The sequence below is a fragment of the Lonchura striata genome, chromosome 3 (genome assembly GCF_050655825.1).
Source record: "Lonchura striata isolate lonStrDom1 chromosome 3, ASM5065582v1, whole genome shotgun sequence".
NCBI classification, from domain to species: Eukaryota; Metazoa; Chordata; class Aves; order Passeriformes; family Estrildidae; genus Lonchura; species Lonchura striata.
Window position 1 is genome coordinate 44,663,517 of NC_140705.1, and position 20,679 is coordinate 44,684,195.

Genomic DNA, 20,679 nt, shown 5'->3' on the forward strand with positions numbered 1-20,679 from the left:
CTCAGCAATGTTCATGACCCCAGTAATGAATCCTTACAAGCCCAAAGACTGGAGAACACTTTCGGCAGAGCAGCCTGGCAATTGCTTATGCTAAATCCATTTCACTAGGGTAGCCAGGTGTGTTTTGCAGGCAGGCAAAAGCAGTTACAGTGGATTATTGGCATACCTAGTGACTGCTGTGTTTTCTATTAAAAATAAGAGAAACATTGGAGTCAGTTTTCAGGAAGAAAAGAAAGAAGGCAAATACACAGATATTTAATTTATACATACTTAGGTATAGAGGGAGGTTTACTTTGGAAAAAAATCAACTACAGTTTCTTCATAGGGAAATCAAAAAACCCTGCAGGAGATGCCACTGTTGCAGGTTTAGTGGCTGTGCACGTTTGCTGCACGCAAGCCTGTGCATGGTCCTTGCAAAGAGCCCTGCTCAATCTCCATCAACCTGTGCCCATGAGGCTGCCCAGGCCCAGCCTTTCAGAGGGCCCTCATTGAGCCATATAGATGAATTTGGGTTTGGTTTGGTTATTTTTCTCTTACAAGAAGGAATAGAGAAAATCAATTTTTTTTTCTTGCTTTATTCACTCAGCCATAATTTTTTCCACTTATACTGCCTGGGGCCTCTGTTCTTCTCCCTCTACCTGCTTTCCAAAAGCACTGGATAATGTCCTCCACCCACTCAGATAATCATCACCTTGGTATTTCAGCAGATTTAGCAATAAATAGACATCACTATTCCCTCACCTTTCTCTAGAATACCTTTTATTTTGAAATTAATGGGTCCTTCTCTTAGTCTGGGATTCCCACAACTCTGCACTTTGCTCCGGGGTCTGTCTCACCTGGCAAGTTCAAAGGGACTTGGCTTTTGCCAAAGAATAATCCCAAAAGAGCATCAGGGAAGACTATTCAGGACATGTGCTGCTGCCTGGAAGGGCAGGAGCTGGTGAGCAGTTGCTGCATGTGCAAACATTTTCTCCAGCACCAAAACTCATCCAAGAAGTTGTTTTTACCTGGATTGTTTCAGTGATCCAGTTTACAATGGCATCATGTAGGCAGCAGTTCTGTCAGGGTTGGGCATGGGCAGCCCAACCCTGACAGCATGGGCAGGGCAAGAACTTCCTGAGTTGGTGTCATTGTCTGAAAAACTCATCTAAGCTGCATCTTCTGAAAGAGATTTCAATGTGTCATTTATCAGGGTGCCTCTGGGCTCTGTAACAGAGCTGTGCTGGACTCACATTGACTTATTCGAAAATTACATGTAAAATACTTGACAGATGAGTTAAAGTCACTCATTTTCCACTAGTATCATCTAGGTCCCACATCTTATTGCAGAATACACAAGCTGCAAATAGCAACGTCACACTTGATGATTAACATCTCTGGTGAAAAAAAAATCTTAGGAAACCTAACAAAATGTCTGTTAGTCTTTCATTAGTCCATATCAGCTTGGAATACTTGCCAGTTTGTTAATTGGTGTTCAGCCTGTTTCTGTGTACAATTCATACCTAAGACAAATTGATCTGAGGGTGACTTCATGTTTACAACACCATCTTAAAAGCAAAAACAGGTAGTTGAAGATCTCTATTTGGATGAAGTTTTGAATCAGAGAGTTCTGCATAGTTTGTCACAAAGCAGATGATTTTTGTTTCCTGCCAGAAAACTTCTGCCCATGAAAACTGAATTGCTGGACCTCTTACCTGATGACAAGTGACTACCTCAGAACCATAGCTGCACTTCCTGCTTTCTTATTTTCAAAAATGAGCTCTTAGGGATAGGGCTGCCAGGTTTCTTACACAGAGCTAAGGTGGGGCTGTCTGCCTTCAAAAAACCTAAAAGAAATTCAAGAGCAGCACATTCTTCTGCTCCATTTCTAGTAGGCTAGTGGTTAAGGTGGTGGCACTTGTAACATTTAAATGTTGTTTCTGCCAGCCCAAGTTTTGAAAGGTGGTTTTGTGACTAGCTGAACTCCACACATGCCAAGTTTAGTCTTTGAACAAAAATATCTATGTAGAAAATGTATTTTGTGGGGAACAGGGATCCCTTCAACTCCAAGGAGGGCCTACCCTGAGCAGGCTCCTCAGTGGCTGGGGAACATATTAGTGGCACAGGAAGAAACTCTGTGCTCATGGCTGCTAGGGAGGAGGAGAGGGGACACTGGGGCAAACCCCATTGTGACTGCCCCCCCTGAGGTCCCACTGAAGCTCATCAAAGCCCCTTGCATACAGAGGCCAGTCCTGGGCTGGCAGAGATGCTGTGATTGCTGTGTGAAGACAGCAGGAGCTGACACACAAACACAATGAATTGCTCACTGCTTCTGGGAGTAGGGCTTTTTTGTTCTGGTATGGTTTTAATCTGGGTTTATTGTTTGGGGTTTTATGAATGCAGGGAAAAGATCTGTAAAAACCAGGATTGGCTCCACAGGCATGTGTTGTGAGTGTAAAGCAGCTGAAGCCAGGACAGCAGTCTTATCCTGTGGTTTGGGTGTTCTTCTGTTGGTGTTTTATATAGATGTATTTTTTAGAACCTCATGATTTGTCATGTGATTCAGCAGCAATAATTAAGCAGAAACTTGCTGTCCCTGTAGATGCTAAGATTACAGGATGACATACTCTCACAGATGACAGCACAAACTGATATTTTTAGAACAGCCCGCATCAACTGGTCTCCCCAGTGCTTTCCTCCTTGGATCAGCAGTGAACAGGTTTTGTTACAGAATGAGTCTTTGCAAATCTTATGTCTCATGTGAATGAGCCTTAATGATTGTTTAGAGCTGCAGATCAGTGTTGGTCCCTCGATATGTGGTTTGCCTGATAACTGGGCTGGTTACAGGTGGCTTTTCTTTGTTCATTCCTTCCTTTGAGCCAGACTTTTAAATAGCCTCCAGGAAAGCATATTTTCTTGAAGAAGTGCGTAATAAGAGCTCCTTTTTAGAAACATAGCGTCATGCAGCTGAGGAAAGGTCAGGATCTTTTTTTCATATCAATTGGGCACTCAGCCCAGGTGATGAACTGACAGCTGGAGAGGTTTAAGTCTTTTGTTGATGCCAGCCAAAAAGCCCAGGTACAGTGTGGGCGGTGGGAGTGCATGTTTGAGTAGTACTGTGTGCCAATACACAGTACGAAAGCCAACCTTTCTGTCCTGGCCTGGGGAAGGGGGATGAAGGAAGGAGCCACCCTGGCCTCCTGGCACCAATGGTGAAGGATCTCCAGCAGGATGCTCCCATCAGCACTGTCCCCTGAACGGTGTGTGGTGATGCTCTCCCCGTTAAATCAGGTACCTGTGGTGGCTGGTGGGAGTGCCCCGCTCTGGTCCCGTCTGCCAGGGCTGTTTAACCAGCTTTTCCACTCAGATTGCTGCACAGGGTGGCAGTTAGGGAGTCTGGCAGAGGGGACATCTGCTGAGCAGGAATTGGACGGGGACACAGCTCGGCTGGTGGAAGCTGCTGTGCAGCCACGGCTGTCTGCCATGACTCCAGGAAAAAGGCCGTGTTTCCCAGATGATGCTGTGGAGAATGCCTTGTGCTTATGCACTTCTACAGTGGAGCTGAATGTCTTAGCCATTGTTTTTCCCTTGCACTGCCTAGTCTCCTGGCTTTTATCTACATACAAATGTAGATAAAATCTAGGTTTGAGGTAGGATCTTTCCTCTCTTGCCTTTTCTGCTACTTGTAAGTTATAATAGAAGATGTCCTGTCTTTTATCAACATGGTATTTGCCTCATTTTCAATTTACCACAGAGGAAAACAAGAAAATTCCATAGCAGGGAAGATGTTTTTAGAAGAGGGTTGGTACCTAGCAAAGAAAAAGAACCTGTCTGTGAGCACATTCAGAATAACGGGTACATAGCATGTTTCCATAGCACTATAAACCCATAATTCAGGATGTCTCTAGCCATGCAGGCACCTCTCACTCTAAAATGTGACTCTTTTTCTTCCAATTCAAAAATGCAAGCAAAATCCTTCTCTGGTCGTGCACAGGTGTAGTAGGTACACACCTTTTTGTGATCCACTGTAGACATCTCCTTCCCAGTGCTCCCAAGTGCCTAAAGAAAGCACAGTTATTCCAACTGATGGGATTTACCCCTAAAAAAAGATGTATTTTGTAAGTATTTTTGGCCTTCTTCATCTAGTCCATCCTGCTTTTAGAGGGCTGTGTTGAACACCTGGGCTAATGTCTCTCAGTCATTGGCAGTGTCACCCATAACTGGCAGGATTTCCATCCCCCTCCTTGGGCTCCTGAGCAAAATAGAGGGGATAAAATTGACCAAAAGTTGTCAAATAAGAAACCTGATAACTTTATGGAAAGAAGTTGTCCTGGATCTAAGCTCTCCTGTCTTAGCCAGGGCAGAGGATTAAACCTAGCCTGATGTGATGGTTCTCAACAGCAATTGTCTATCAACAGTGCTTGGGCTCAGAGTTTCCTTTTCAACTATAAAATGGGTAGATGGGACTTCACCCTTTGTGGTAAAGTCCTACAATGGGACTTTTACTCTTTGTGGGTAAAATTAACTGCCCAGAGGAGCAGTGGATTCTCCTGTGCTGGAAATACTCCATATATGACAGGATTCTGAACAGTCTTACCTAAGGCCCTGCCTTGAACAGAAAGTTGGACCAGACGATGCTGGTCCCTTCCAGCCTGGACTTTTATATGGTGCTGTAGAGCAGTGGGATATCAGAATAACTTGCTTATAAATAGTTGTGGCACCTCACTACAGTTCTGGCCTTCTTTCCCAGGGCAGGATATGAAAATGATCTGCTGTCTTAAGTTACATTTACTTCCAAAATACTTGGTCATCCTATGGTTTTGCAGTGTTCCTTGGAAGAAGAACAGCAACAGAAGGACAAGAGACGCTTTCGTGCCTTACGTGCTTATGCAGCTACAAGCACTGCAACATTTTATCTCACATAAGTCCTAGTTCAGTGCTGGCATTCTTCTTTCCATCCTTCAACCCTTAGTCTCTGCTCCCACTTCTGAGCTGGGAAAAATCTATTTTTATGAGCAGAATTTAAAGAGAAAAAGCAAAGTTGCAACATGCCTGAAAGTTCAGGAAATAAAGCCACATTAAGTTGCCACCTCTTTTTTTTGTCCTTGGGCTTTGTCCTCATACCTCACAGTTGTCCCTCAGCATGGGGCCATCCTGTGGCATCCTCATGCAGTGTCTGCGAAGCCTGTAGGCTGTCACTGTGGCATACATGCTGTGGCATTGGGATTTCCAATTTTTATTGTGCTTGAAATATAAGCTTCGTGCTGTAATTTTGTCGTTACAGAAAGACTGGCCACAGAAGTTACCTTTCTTACTTGTTTTTAAGCAAATTCTGTGTATTTTTCAGTCTTCAGCTGTGAAACCTCAGGCAGAATATTAACTTGTAACCACACATAATCAAGTCTTGTTTTTTGAGCCTACCCCCACTTTGGAGTAGAAGCTCAGTTGCTGGAAGCAATGACAAATCGAAAGGCAGAGGCACCAGAACAAATGCACATCTGTCACTAAAGGACACAAGTTTCCTTGAAAATGTTTGTGCCCCAAGTGTCTAGACAGTAAAAGTAGTAACTGGGAATTCCTGTCCTTGGAGAGTTGTTGCAAAGTGGTACCCAGGGAGGACGCTTGTTTTACAGACCTCTGAAAGGTGATATTTTCCAATATGAGATCCACCCAGCAAGCCTCCCCGCCAAATCAGGAGATCCATGTTAGGCTGCCATACAGAGGAGCTGTGTGTTGGCAGTGCAGACTCTTGTACCATAATTATAAACAGAAAACTTTAGAGCTGTGTTGGTTCACTGATAAACCAGGGCATGTTATCTATGCCCTGCTCTGGGGAGCATCACTGTGTCACCTTTCTATTCTGAAGAAATGTCCAGTGTCATAATTGGCACCACTGGGAATCAAAGGGAGAAAGTAACAGGTGGCAAATGATTCTTCAGAGCTGCTCTGATGGTGCACAAGCTGGCATGGGGCTTGGGAGTCCAGTTAAGTGGTGGAATGATGTGAGACAGAGGTGAAGAAATGTTGTTGCTGGTGGGAAATTAGAACCAGTCAGCTTGGCCACAGAGTAGAATGAGAGTAACATTTGGAACTGGTCAGTAGCAAGGTAGAGCATGGGAGGGCAGAGAATAGGACAGAAGAAAGGGGCATCTCATTTCCTGCATGACTGTTTGCAAAGCTTTTTAGCAGGGCCTGTTGCAATAGGACAAGGGAAATGGTTTTAAACCAGAAGAGGGTAGGTTTAGATAAAATAAAAGGAAAACGTTTTTTACAATGAGGGTGGTAAAACAACACAACGGGTTGCCTGGTGAGGTGGTGGATGACCCATCCCTGAAACTGCTCCAGGCCAGGTTGGATGGGGCTCTGAACAACGTGATCTAGTTGAAGATGTTCTTGCTCACTTCAGGGGGATTGGACTAGACAATCTATAAGGTTCCTGCCAGCCCAGACCATTCTGTGATTCTGTGATAAATGAAGATATAACTGGACCACTTGTTTCCCTGCCTTGATACAGTTTTCATCACTGTGGGGTATCTGGCTGCTAAGTCAGGGTAAATAGGCTTTTTGTGGTGAGACAGAAAGCAAGACTGTGTGAGTTTGTTACAAACTTTAACAGGGTAATTTGAAGGCAGGCAGGTTAAGACTTTGATATAGCTGTTTTCATTTTTAATCCATTTACAAAGTTCATGTAAGCAGAGCTGTGAAAATGGAACATAGTTTTGTCATGCTATGTGATGCACACCTCAGCTGTGCATCTGTCTCCAAAATGTTGGCACTGTCTGAAGTACAGGTCCCACAAGAAAAAATATTTGGCAGTGCCACTGTCCACAAAAGATGCTCAACTTATCCCATCTCCAATTTTTTTCTCATCACTTGGTTTCACAGTATAATACTTCACAGAGATTTTGATTTAAACATTAAGCAATATTCCGGTTCTTTATTGGGAATTTCTGTACTCTTTTACTTTTAATAAATAGTTTTATTCAAAGTCAGCAAGACGTCTCACATGTTCCACAGTTAAGCTCATGCTCAACATTAACTGGCAGCTGTCTGAGAAGGAGCTGACTTGCTGAGCTGTGGGACACGAGCCTTGCCTTCAGAGAATGTTGTCCTTTGGGGAGGACCTCATTTCCAGCCCCCTCTGGTGCTCAGGCTTTAAGAAGTAGAGAAATGGGCTTGCACTTGTTTGAGCTGCTTACAAGCCACTAGCCAGGTTTAACTGGGGGCTGCCAGGCCCGTCTGGGTATCTTCTGCTGACCTTGTTACGGCCATCGGGGCACACCAAATGGAGTCATTGGCAGATAGTCACATTAACGAACGGCCAGCGTTAATTTGCCCTTTGAAAATGAAGAAATCAATATGTTGATCCAGTCAGAAATCCCTTTATTCACAAAACAGTCTACCCCAAACCCCTCCACATAATTAAGGTTAAAGCCAAATTTTGTTTGGGTGAAAGGCACAATCTGTCTGCTCCCTAAGCTGTGCTGAATGAAGTTCTCCCTTAATGGCACAGAGAGCAGCTGTCATGCTGTTGCTCTAATAACCTTGAGGCAAAATGATTAAATTTCCATCAATCATTTAGCATTATCAGAATAGGTCATTTGAATAAATTGTTATCATAGGATAGGTGCCTGGCACCTTAGACAGGAGACGTCTCCTTACAGGAGATGCTCATCCTGGTTAAAGTTCCACTAAATCCACCATTTTTCGTGAGGGTGCCTGCTAGCAGGGTCTTTTGAAAGTAAAGACATTCCTGTAAATCAACTCAATGGCTTTTTGGTTTCAAGTGTCACCTTGTTCTTGCACTGTTTTCAGAAGGTATTTCAAAGCTGGAGGCTACATGCCCAGCAACACAGATGTCTACCAAGGGAAGTTTCTAAAAGAGTGAGAGGATTTCATGGGAATGTTTAAATGTACATACTTTCTAAAACCCTATGTGGTGCCTGCCTGTATCTCTAAGCCACTGAGTACCTTTAAAACTCTGTCCCCTTGACTCCCTTGGTTGGAATGTTCATCTGCTTTCAGTGCTATACCTACTTATCATGTTTCTTCATACTCATCACCATGCTGTATCCAAGGTTTCTTCCCCATGCTTCTGTTTCCTCAGAGAAGTTTCTTGGCTAGAGAATAAGATAGATAAACCAGTTTTTAAAGCCAGGTGGACCCTGTGTGTTGCTGGTGTGTTGTGTGAGCAGGAAAATGGAAAACCCCAAAGTCCACACTGAAATTCATGACTCCTTACTGTTTGTCTTAAGCATCCTCTTCATCTGTCCTTCAAGGGTCGTGGTGGATGACAAACACTTACAGAAGATTTATTCAGCTTTTTGCAAATGCTGAGAAAAGGTGATCATGAAAAATGGAGAAAAGCTGGAAGATCCTTCATTGCTTCTACCTGTAAATACGCTTAACAAATGGACAGTGCACTGGGTTTCTGTAAATCAGACTTGCCCATCATTTTTCATTGCAGAGAGGGTTTTTTCTGTCCTGTTTGGTAGCAGCTTGTGAGAACCCCGGGCTTGGTCTAGGGTCTCGTGTGGTGGTAAAGTCTCTCCTCCAACCCATGCTTCCAAAGAAAAACTCCGCAGTCTCTTGCTGTTCGGTCTCAAGGCAGTTTATTGTTAATTATCTAAAAGATTGTCTTCTCGGGCTGCGGCTGCTTGGTCAGCGGCCCGGGTAGAGGCACACACACACTGACATCCTCCCTGTTTGCTGCTGTCTTCTTCTCTCTCCCCGCCCAGGGCTGCTGCTATCTTTTATATGATATATTACGTATTACATGTTTATAGTTTTCCCCCCAATACCTACTACCTATATTACAAGGTGCTTTTCTACTCTAAACCAATCCATAAGTGCCAGCATCACCAAGAACATGGAGGCAAGGAAGAAGAACAGGATCAGCCCACTTTCCTCCATCTTAGAACTTCTGACCTCCATGTACAAAGTAAAACCCCCTGTACAGGTGCTAAAACCCCCCTGTACAATACTAAAAAAATTTCCCCTCTGGTTTGTAACTACTTTTACTATACTATCTAACCCTTTGTGACTGTTTGTTCCACCTCCAAAGTTGGTAACTCATTCCATGGCTCAAACTCAAAATAACAGCTGTTTCCAGCTGCCTGGCAGGGTCTAAAATGCTCCTGACCAAGGCCTGGAATCTCTAAAAATGTCTGAGAGACATTTTGAGTTCCAACAGCACATGAACCTTGGCAAGGGAAAAGTATTTTCAGGCAGGGTCATCTTATTCCTTGCTATATGTTTCAAGCTCCTGGGTGCAAACATATCTGAATTGCTCCTCAGTGTAAGCTGTTGTTCTGTTTGGATGTTTGCTTGGTTGCCTTTTTTGTTGTGAGGTTTTTTGTTTTGTTTTTTTTTCCCTACATGCAGTAATCTCACTGTCTTTTCTTCTTTTTCTTTTTCTTCTCCAGGCCCTCAAACTGACACGAGATGTAGAGAGAGAACCCTTTGCCAAATCTGCTGTCAGCAAGTGGACAGTGATACTGTTTACAGCTTACAACCTTTGTGAACCCTGCATTATTTTCCTAATGAAGCGGACTGTTAATAGGCCCCTTACTGGAGTGAAGAACCTATTTTCCCACCCCACTCTTTTCTTTTTTTTTTTTTCTCTTTTTTTTGTTGAAAATTGAACTCATTCTGAAGTATGCAAAATCTTCCTTTTCTGGGATGGCCAAGCACCTGCTGTGGAGACAATGTTCAGCACCATCCTGTTAAGAACATACTGTGTAGCCTTTACACTAGTTACTTGTCAATGAGTATGTGGTGTTTCAATATATTAATGGTTTATGGGTTGTTTTAAGTTGGCTTTAGAGATTTTCCCTATCTGCCCACCTTCCCCCCTACAGCCTCCAGTTTGATTTCCATAGATTTTTAACCATTTTTGCTTTCTCTCCCTGGGGAATCTGAGGCACTGTGCACGTGCATGGAAATGACTGTAACCCAACACTGCTCAGGTGTCGGGGTTTTCTGAAGGTACAGCGTTTGTTATTCCTATCAGCCGGCTGGATTCCAGAGAGAGGATGTGCGTGGCCTGTTTGTTGGGTTGGTTGCTTTGTTTCTTTCTTATTCTTTCCTTAAGTTTAATGGTACACCCCTGTTTGCCATAAGGGTCAGCCCAGAGTTGGTTGCAAAACAAGGGAAGCTAGTGAGTTTTCTGGCTCACAAGGACGGACTGCCAGCGGGTGCCATTGCCCTCGAGCGCAGCGAGGCAGGAGCCCCTTTCCTGCCGGCTGGAGCAGGCTTCCCTCCTGCCTTACCTTAGCAAAGCTGCCCTTGCTGCCACAGAGAGCTGGTCAGGAGTTCTGGGCTGAGCTGCCACGCAAGGTGGATGCAGTCACCTGTAGAGATGTGTTCGGAAACACAGATTAAAGGAAACCGAGCGGCCGGGCATCGGCAGGTGACTTGCAGTGACAGTGCCAGGAGCTGAGGCACAGATCACTGCAGCGTGTGTTATGGCATTAGAGATCCTGTTTATTTTTGTTGTTGTTGTTGTTTTGGACATATCCTTGATTATTTTTTCCTTCTCTTTATGTATAATCCATTGTGGCAGAAGAAGCAGGAGTAGGAATGGCAAGGTGACAGTATCATACAAATGGCTTTTCATACGAGCGCAGATTGTAGCAGGATAAATGACACTGAAAGACAAGGCAGTTTTATATATTTTGCTTCTAAGATTTTTCTTTTGTAAAATGAATAATAATTAATAATAATAATGAATAAAAGGTATGGTGCTGTATAGATCCTCTCTATAATCTGGAAAGTTTGATTACTTTTTATTAGTATCGGGGGGGAGGGATAAAAAAAAGAGGGGAAGACACCAGTGGTACATAGGAATTTGGTATGAAGAGGTTCTGAATAGGACAGTGTATACATAATTCTCCAAAGCGATATATGAGGGTTTTTTTTCCTTTGCATAAAAGCATTATGCATATAAATATATAAATATATTTTATTATGTACAGAAATGGATCATTATGCATGGATGTTAGGAAAACAAAACTAGCATTTTAACCCAAGGTCTCAGTGCATGAGCTCCCACCGACCCATATCCCATGCAATGTGGAGTGACTCTCTCTTGCCACTGCCACCACACATGCACAGTCATGCACCAACACTCACAAGCATTCGTGGGCCCTTCCACACTCCTTACTTTCCAGGTCCCTGAGGTGATTTTGGTGAAACAACGACTCCTAGTGTGATGGAAGTTTTGGTTTTGTACCGTAGCCCCCATGCTGTTCTCTCATAAAGATGCACCTCTTGGTTTCTCCCTGCAGTTACGACTGTGTAGGCTCTGTGCAGTTGTGGTTAGCATAAACCTGTAGCATATCAACTCTTTCAAGCAGCCAAGGGTTTATCATTTGCCTTTTAAAAAAACTTTTCTTTTTACACTGAGGGGTTCTATTTGCTAGCAAGTGGCCTAGTTTATTGCATTCATTGGGGCTGGCTGGTGCACATTGCCCATGTCTATCAGCAGCCTGCTTCCCAGGATGCATGTGTGGCACAGCTGGGCACCCTGCTGACCTGAGTCCAGTTGTAGGCACCTTTTACTGAAATTGGTCAGGAGTTCATCACTGGCCTACCCTGAGTGTGTGCCATGAGCTCTTAGCTTCCTGGCACACCCCAAAATTTGAGTGTATGCTGAAGGACTTCCCTCTGGTGTTTCTTTTGCTGAGGCTTCTCTGGTTTTGGCTGCCAGCAGAGCTCACTTGGTGGCTTCCCGGGCTGAGGTGCAGCTTTTGATCCCTATACAGATGAGCCTCCAGTGAGACCTGTGGTGCTGCCCAAAGACCCACTGTCACTGACAGATCTGTAAAGCCTGACTTGATGGTATGGCCAAAGTGACCTAACCCCATAATTCTTTTTTTCTTGGTACAGATTCAGATCTTGTCAAAGGCAAGGGAAGGCCTGTTGAAAGCTTAAATGAAATGGCTGCAAATTCTGCTCTGTTCCAGCAACTTAGTCTGCTTGGGTTCAGAGGAGCTGCTTTCCACTGGCAGAAATGAGAAACAAAACTATGGCCTGCTCTGTTTGGAAAATTGAGAAAAAACATTTGATTTAGAGACAGCCCATCAATGGCAGAGAAGTTTATTTTTTTTTTTTAAGAAATAATAAAAGCATTAGTGGCTGAAAGGCTTAACCAGCCTCCCAGCAATGTCAAGGGGAGCATTTCCATTGGTGTGGCTGGGACAGCTTGGGCCCCTGCTTTGAAGAGCATCCCAGCACTCACTGAAGAGGAATGGACTTGGCCAGCCTCTTCAATTTGGTTTGGTTTCTATTGCTCAGTTTTGGGGCCAAAATTTTCAAGCAGAAGTGCCTGGTGTCAGGCACCAAACATCAGGGACTCCAGCGTGGTCACAGGGGATGAGCTGCTCAGCTCTCATGGCTTCTTGAAGGAAGGGGAGGGGACAGGTCCCCCCAGGCCCAGGGCAAGGTCATCACCCTCTTCACCTGCTGAGGTGCCCAGCAAAGGCCCTTTACTCCAGAGGTGCTAAATAAATCTCCCTGAATTCAAAGGTCCAGTTATTTAGGTGTCAAAATTAAGCCTTGAATAGCTAGTTTGGGGAACCTACTTTTTGAAAATTTGGCCTTTGAGTCTTTAAACATGTTTATGCCTAGAAGTTGTCCTTGTGAAACGATGTAAAACAGATGAAGGTCAAGGTCACAATTACATGGTTGTTTTTTGAACACTTGGTCTAAACAAAAGTTCTAAAAAGGTGTTATTTATGCAGTTTCTAGTCACAGGCTGGGGCTTGATTTAATGATTTTGTAAAAGAAATTTTCTCTTAATAATCAGATAGTTAAACACTGCTTAACTCCAGAAATTTTTGTGCCATTGCCTAAAAAAGTTACCTTTTAGGTCATGTATTTCTCCAAAATTATATCATTGCTTGGCAATTGGTGTCCTGTAAGTGTTTCAAGTACACAATATACCTTTGGAATTGCCAACAGATGCGAAGGGGGACCAGATACATTTCGTAACTATGGGTTGGAAAAAATGGATTGTACATTTGGCTTCACATGTTTAACTTTTTTTTACAAAAGTTGCATGATTGGAAAAAATATGTATACAGTATCTGTAAAACTGTTTTATCTGTTTCTGTTTCAAGCCATGTAAATTGGAAGAATATTAAATCCACAGCCTTATCGCGCATGGCCGTCTTTACATACTGAAGAGCTGAACAGTTTATATTTTTCATTTGGGCTATCTTGTACTTTCATTTGAAAGCAGACACTCTCACGTTGCAGTCTTACTGAGGATTTTATATTTAAAAAAAACCAAAAAACAACAAAAAAAAAAGAAAACCAAGAAAAAAGATGCTGCCCTGGAGGAATATATTACCTTACTACTCAGAGGTTGAAAGGAAGTTTGTTTTGGAGCAAAACCTGCCCCTTTCCAAATGAAGTAGAGACGCAGTGCTTACTCCACTTGGTGTTAGTAGATATTGCCTTGTGTATTCCATTTTAAATTGTAATCTAGTTTGTAAAAGAGATGGTGACGCATGTAAATAAAGCATAATGGATCTCTACATTGCACATTTGTCTTTGCTCTGTTTTATTGTGCCACAGACAGACGTGTTTACACAGGACCTGGAGAGGGGGTGACTTTTCAAGCAGTAAGTGAAAATGGCTGGTGGGGTGCTTGGGGCTGGGCAGGGGTCCCAAGCCTGCATCCTCTAATATCTGTCAATGCATATTGACATGGGCCTCGGCCCTTCAATCCTTCAGCCAAGCCAGTGTAGTTTTGGAGGTCAGATAACCCCCAGGGGATTATTTACTGCTGCTAAAAAATCACAAAGTTCACTTGACTCTGGGGACAGAGCGGGGTTGTCCCCAGGGGTGGCAGTTGCACGCTGCAGCTGCAGACCAGCTCGCCTGACCTGGGAGAGAACCAGTCCGGCTGCAGACCTGTCCTGAGAAGGGTTACACCCCCCACCATGGGCTTGGCTGGGTTTCAGACTGTCTTTGAAAAATGCCTGGAGTGCTTGAAACCACCCGTTTGGGATTTGGGATAATAAAACCAGCAGCCTGACTCAGCAGAAAGTTATACTGAGGGCTCTGGCAGAGGCACTGAAGAGCGTGCTCAGAAATGAGAGACATGTCAACAAAATTTCTTCTTCCATCCTGATGGGAAGCCAGAGATGTATAATGGTCTTTTTGAGTTGTTTTTCAGGAGGAAATTATATTTTCAAGAAAAAGGGGGAGGGGGTTTTCATCTTTTAAGGGGGACAAAACGTGATATTGTCCATGCAGAGCCCACAGGAACATTGCCCTGAAGTACTGCACCAGTAAAGAACAGCTTGGGGATATCCCTTGGTAAACATAGCAAGAGCTGTTCAGGTTTTGTTGTAACTAGAGATAGCCTAAAACATGACAAGATCCAGACAGAGAATAAATAGCTTTTGACCAGGAGAAAGTGTGCATTAAACTGGCCAGAGTGAGAGTGCACTTGTCCTGCAGCAACTACAGCTTCCCCTCACAAACAGAGCTGTTTTGCTTGGTTTTTTTCAGAAGGCTTTCCAACAAGGATCTGTCTTCTCCAACAAGGGAAGGACCTGTGCCCGCTGCCTTGGCATCACCCCACTGATGTTTGGGACAAACTATTGTGATTGTTTGGCCTAGTGAGGTGCCAAGTCAAAGGGACTCAGCTTTAACCTGAATTTAGGCAGGGATGGTCACAGCAATGAAGATGAGCTGATCAACTCCTGAGCAAATTTTGTGCCAAACCTACTTGGGTCTATTGTGCAATGCCTTAGCCGAGACCTTCAGTTTGCATGGCCTTGGAATAGATCATTCTTATCTTTCACAGTACTTTCAAAATAAGTCCAAACATTTTAAAACTTCTCCAATTGTCCCAGAAGGCAAAAGACTTTTCAAGTTGCTGCCAAGGCTGGTGAGGCAACAGAGAGCTATTTTAGGAGCTCCCCACCACATATGCTGAGTTGTGAGTTCAGCCAGACCAGGGAAAACAGTATTTTACAGCTTGTGTTTGGTTACTGCTGCCAAGGAAGTTAGGGGTGCTTTCAAGAAGGCTGAGATAAGTAAATCTGGGAGGCTACCTCTTTTACTGGTTGGAGCCATCATGACTGGAATCTCCCGTTCAAAAGGAAGTATTCCTGGATGAAGTGGAGCCCAAGCCAGATGGAGTAGATACTGCTCTTGCTGGTATACACATTCACCCCATCGCCAGTGGGTTCTGTGCTGTCTCATGGTATCTCTGTTTGCCCAACCCAGCCCACAGAGCTTTTTCCCCACTGGGTCTGCATGTGGAATTTTTAAAAATGAAAACGTGTTTATCACATAAGTACAAAGCAGAGAAAATTCCACTAAAGCAACAAACAACCCAAGTTGTTTAAAAAAAAATTTTACAGAGGTTTAAATCTTTGAGAAACTTCGGAGTTGTTTGACAAAATTCAGAACCTCTAGTTTGGAATTTTTATTTTTGCACCTGGATTTTCTTGCATACTCATGATATGAGCAGTTTTGCATATGTCAAAACATTTACTTACTTAAACAAAGCATCTCCTGCTTTTATTTTTTGATGGTTTGATGACATATCAAGGACTTGATTTAATCTAGAAAATGAGACAAAATGTCCCAATTCAGTAGGAACAGCTGGCATAAATGAGGTTAACTGTTGTAACATTCTTTTAATGTTATATTATGCCATGCAGGTTTAAAGATGCCTATGTCCTATGAGTGACGTGGTGAAATGGGGGAAAAACTGTAAAAATACATGAATCTCATAAAACATATTTCCAGCTTCCAAGACAAATACAATGCTAATCAGGAGTATTTTCCCTCAATTTTCACTCTTTTTGAAGCAATACCTTAAAACTTCGTTTTTGCTGAAATTTAAAGCACAGAGCAATTCCCACATGTTGCCTTTCCCTGGGGATTAGCCTTCCGGCAGTGCTGTCTGCAATGGGCATTGAGGCTGCTGCTGGCACCTGTGCACCCTGGCACCACAGGAATGTCAGAATTTGGCTCTACTTCATGCTCTGAGGGCCACTGTAAACCCTGAATTATCCCGTAGCTGGTGCAGTGAGGCCCAGCATGGGAGGATGGGAAGGACATCAGTGTGGGCAAACACAGCAGGTGCCAGCACGTTGCTCTAGTGTGTGAGAACCTCTCTGAAGATTTGCCTGCTGCATGAACAATGGTTCCTTCTGCTGCTCCTAACCACCTTGGAAAAGGATGGCATTAGAAAGTGCTAGTTAAGAAATACAGCTGTACTCTACCTCTGACCTCGAAAGCAAAATATAGAGAAAAAGTGTGCATTGGCAGAGTCACCTCAGAGGTGCTCCCTGGAGAGCAGCAGAGGAAGCTGCTCCTGACACCTTCCCCTTCAGGAGGGAGAGGTCCTGCTGTGAATGACTGGCCTAGTATTTGTCTTGGATTTGTTGTTTCAATAGAAAATTCATACTTCACCAGCACTTTATCTTAAATCTCTCTTAAGCTTCTCTTAAGGCTAACCAGGCTTGTACACCATTAACTAATTCATGGATGAATGTCATGGAGAAAAGTCTCTGCTTAGCAAGCAATAAAGCAATTCATAAAAGACATACAATTAAAAAAAAACCCAAAGTCCTTTTACTCATTAAATTAAACCCATTGTCATTCATCCACACTTCTCTGGAGAGTCATATTTGCAATATCATTATCAGTCTCACTGTGCATCTGTTAGTCAAAATTTATGGCGAGGCTGTCTCATTTATACAGAAGATTTTGCCATGCACTGTCACTCAGCCTAGCAGCCTCCCATGGAAAAGCCACAATTGAAGTTGAAATTCTACTCTGCCATAGCAGTTGTAAAATTATGCTGGCTTTCAGAGATGGATCAAAGTCTCTTCCTGAGGAAGGCAGCTACCTTTGGGTGTCTTCTCTGAAGTTTCTGCCTCTGGAGAAGGCAGCAGAGGGGAGGTCAGGAGTTGGATGCACAGGGGATGTGCAGTGGAGCTGTGTTTGCTCTGCAGTCTGGATACGGTGGCTGTCACCAGAAGGCCACCACCAACCAAGTTACACAGACAGCAGCGGTCATGTGGGAAGTTTCCCTGGAGTAACACAAATGCACAGCCTCTCTTCCCTTCTCACCCAGAACAAGCACTTCAGGGTGAGCCCATTTCACTCAGTTTTTCACCAGAGGACGTCAAGGTGAGAAGTTGCCTGCAGAAAGTGCCCTGAATTGCTGGGTCCTGGGGGATGTGGCTGCATTTCCAGCCTCTTAAATTTCCTACCTGAACATCTTTGCTTTTCCACAATGTCTTCACCTTCCCTTGACAAAACTTTGTTCCCTTATTATAAAAGGGCCCCTGGGATGACAAGATGATGTTGCTGTTAGCAGGAGACTCTCAAGGTTTGGTTTTCTCACACAAAGGGATGTGTAAGGAGCAGGGGAGTGTCCAGCTCCCACCTTATGGATCTCATGGACCATGCATGTGATCCACGTGCAGAGAAAATCTCAAGAGATGTGAGCACACACGAGCGAAAAACAAAGTGATAAGTGGAAAGGGTTTCATAAAATGCAACTCTTTAAATTATACAATGCCATGGGGGCATCGGAGCCACTTTTTCATTCCCTTTGGTCATTCTTCAATCCATATCTAAAGTCACTAGTGATTTTCATTTATTTAACTGTGGAATGATTCTTTCTTGTATGTAATAATTCTCCAGCAATGCTCTTCCTATCTTTTAATCCTCATTAATCTTTTCTGGAAATACTTTTTTTTTTCTTTTTTTCTTTTTATTTTCTTTTCTTTTTACTTTTTCATATTCTCTGCTTTTCTAAGGCCAGTTATTAAAATGTTGGGTTAATATGTAAGTTGTGGACATGATTATTTTTTACAAGGCTTTTATTTAAGCAAGAAGCCCAGGTAACACAGTTAGAACTCATTGCCAGCACAAGTCCACAAGTCACACCATTCCAGCTGCACTGGGAAGAAACACTCCTTGTTTATCTGCTACAAGCTACACCTGAGTCTGAAGACAAAGTTTCCTACTCTAGCTGCATCAGCCACCCTTTCCTAACACAGGCTAAACCCTGAACATTGCTTCACTTGGAATAGTAAGTTTGCAGCCAGTGTGTTCTGGTGGTTGTATTCACAGGTAAGGTGAGGAGATGTAGAGCTGAGAGTACAAATGGTTTATGGACCTCTTGCCAGGTATGGCAGTTCAAAGGGATGTGAGCCCACCATTTCAGAGCAAACTGCTACAGACAAATAAATGGGAGGGAAATGAATGCCTTGCTCTTTTAGAAAGTGTCTCTCTTTCTTCATGCTCTGCCAAAATTTTCTATGAGAAATTATATTGTGAAGTAACTTTGTACAGTTTAGGTGCAGCCCAGAACAACCAGCTGCAAAGTTGACAGCGGTGTCTGTTTTCTGGCAGTGCTGGCACATGTGACCTGCAATACTTCCTTGGGCCATAATCTGAAAAATAAAACTGAAAAATTATGATTCTCTCTAGTTCAGTGATTCAAGAATCTGCAGACTTTTCCAGCTGAAGGTTATCAGAATTTCATGCTGATCACCTCATCCATAAGCTAACAAAAGGCTTATCTTTTCCACAATACCTGGCAGTCCTCTGTAGGCACATGTTCAGCATTTCAAGACTAACTTAAAGGTCAAATTTACTGTATGGGCAGATTGGGTGAGCTCATGGTTGAGGAAAGACCATCTAAAGGTGACCTATCTAAGTTTGTACACACACGCACTCAGAGGTCACTCACATTTCTTTTTGGTCTAGCCTTGTCTTAGACATGACCCATGTGCCCAGAGTATCAGGATAAAGCTATACTAGAAATGTTAGATGTGGGTTGAATCTGGCACCTGAAACATAAGATAATAATAAGAGTCTGACAAAAGAAATGTTTGAAGAAAGAGATGCAGCAGAATTACATAAGAGGGTGTTCTGACCCTTCTTACTGAAACCTGAATTATGACAAATTGCTGAAGTACTTTGTGTTTAATCAGTCTACTCACAAATGTTGGGTAGGCCACTATGGCATGCAGACTGTCATGCTGGGGAAAAATGACCAGTCCCTACATCCTGGGTATTTCTCCACTGTATCCCACAAATCTTTTGGCCAATTGTCAGTTTTCAGCACCTCTACCTTCCACATGTCAGAAAATCCAAAGGTGCTTGACCAGAGAAGAGGAATTTGGAGATAGCAACTACTTTTTCACCAAGACACTTCAATAACTACTGGCTTGCTTGTGTGCATTTCTAAAAGTAGGACTCATGTGCTATCTCCCCTCCCAGCTGTCCCTTCTATCCTCCTCCTGTGAGCCTAATCTTGTGCCACACTTGTCCCCCTGGTCCTCCTGCCACCTGACCCACCCAGCCTTGGCTGGATGCCATGGCTGCGGGGCCCTGGAAAGCCAAAAGTTGGCAGCAGCCTCTGAGTCTGGTGCAGGGTCAGGCAGCCCAGCAGCTGGAGGACATGTGCCCAGCACCCAGCAAGGCCCACATGCAGAATAAGGACTGCCACCACCTGCCAGCATGAGGATCTGGGAGGGAAAATCAGCCAGGTGAGATTCAGCAGACAAAGATGCTGTGCTGAGGAAAGAGACCAGATGGCAAACGCCAAGTGGGGCACAAGCAGCAGCCTTGGAAAAAAGGTGTTGTGGGCAGCAATGAGGTAGAAGCTGTCTGAGCTTCACCTGTGGAGTTGTGGCACTGGTGCCCCCTTGGTTATTTAAGCCAGGTTGAAGAGAAGCAAGAATGAGCAAAGGCAGTGAGAATGGGGACCAAGAGGAGAAGGGTGATATTATTTGTTAGAAGGAGTTGCGAGGGGACACAAAATATTTTTGCATTACTTCATGAAGAAAATTACTTAAAAACTGCCCACCCTTCATACCCACTAAGGAGAGGACATAGCCATGTTTCATCTGCAGGAAATTTAGGTTATGTTCCCTTAGCTATGAAGGTAATTAACACATCTCCTAGAGGTGTGGACTTTTCTTCATTAAGGGTGTTTTTTGGGAGCAAAATGTTTTCCACGGCCCTGCATCAGAGCAGGAGGATGATCTCCTGAGGTCATGCTCCTATGATTTGCCTTAAGGACTTAAAGTGGCTTTAAAACAAGACAAAAAAAAAAAAAAAAAAAAAAAAAGGAAGAAAAAAAAAATAAAAGGCACAGAGGCTCCTGTACTTTCCTACCTAAGGCACAGGTGTCTATGTACAGTAGCAAACTGTTATCTTTTTTGCTGGTTTGACTGTAACAGGTATTGAGTAATATTGTCCCACTGTGCTGACGCATGAGCCAGGGTGTGCCCCCGACCCCAGGGAGGTATTGATACAGCACAATCACAGAATCACAGAATCTGCTGGGTTGGAAGGGACCCTTCAGAATCATGGAGTCTGACTCCTTCTGGACCAGACGTATAAATGCAGGTGAAAATATAGATATTCCTGCATTGGGTCATGTTTGTTTCAGAGGCAGCCTGCTTTCCCTGCTGAGGACATGTGTTGGACCTCCTGGAAGGGACAATGGGCCAGACCAGCTAAAGGTGCAAGGAGCAAAGCCCCACTGACTGTGAGCAGCAGGACTGGAGTGGGCAGCCACATGTCAGGAAAAGGCAGCTTTGTGTGAACACCTGCTTATCAGAAAGAGGCCCTGGTGAAAGATGTAGGCTGAAACCTTTTGGGGTGTCCCCATCACTGTTGCCAGGCCACCAAGGCAGATGT

At 43.7% G+C, this 20,679-nt stretch overlaps 1 protein-coding gene across 1 annotated transcript in view; it reads left to right on the plus strand.

The window, feature by feature from the left end:
* The window catches only part of FOXO3 (forkhead box O3), an 88,096-nt gene extending 74,569 nt beyond the window's left edge, over positions 1 to 13,527 (plus strand). The window contains exon 3 of the mRNA XM_021553805.3: positions 9,405 to 13,527. The gene's annotated coding sequence lies outside the window, so the exon portion shown is untranslated. The remainder of the gene's footprint in view (positions 1 to 9,404) is intronic.
* The last annotated feature ends 7,152 nt before the right edge of the window (positions 13,528 to 20,679 follow it).